Here is a 385-nt window from a genome sequence, read left to right as displayed (position 1 = left end):
GTTTTTATCAAGAGACACTTCTGATCCGCATGAGGATGTGGACTGGGCACTCTCCGAAGTGGAGAAGAAACTCTGCAGACACTTCACAAGGGTTATCACCAGGGGAAAGCGTGGTCGGCCAGTTCCAATTCTTCTGACTCCAAAAATGCTGTGTTCTTTAGAACTCCTTGTCAAGCAGAGAGAGGCTTGTGGGGTTTTAAAAGACAATGCCTATATGTTTGCTAGACCAGATGCCGTGACACATTTCCGAGGGTCAGACTGCCTCCGCGGCTTTGCAAAGGTGTGTGGTGCAAAGTGTCCCAAGGCACTGACATCTACCAGGCTGCGAAAGCATGCCGCGACCCTTTCAACAGTGCTGAACATGACAGACACCGAGATGGACCAG

Source organism: Sinocyclocheilus grahami, unplaced genomic scaffold (genome assembly GCF_001515645.1).
Source record: "Sinocyclocheilus grahami isolate Dianchi unplaced genomic scaffold, SAMN03320097.WGS_v1.1 scaffold1830.1, whole genome shotgun sequence".
Classification (NCBI taxonomy): domain Eukaryota; kingdom Metazoa; phylum Chordata; class Actinopteri; order Cypriniformes; family Cyprinidae; genus Sinocyclocheilus; species Sinocyclocheilus grahami.
This window is presented reverse-complemented; position numbering follows the sequence as displayed.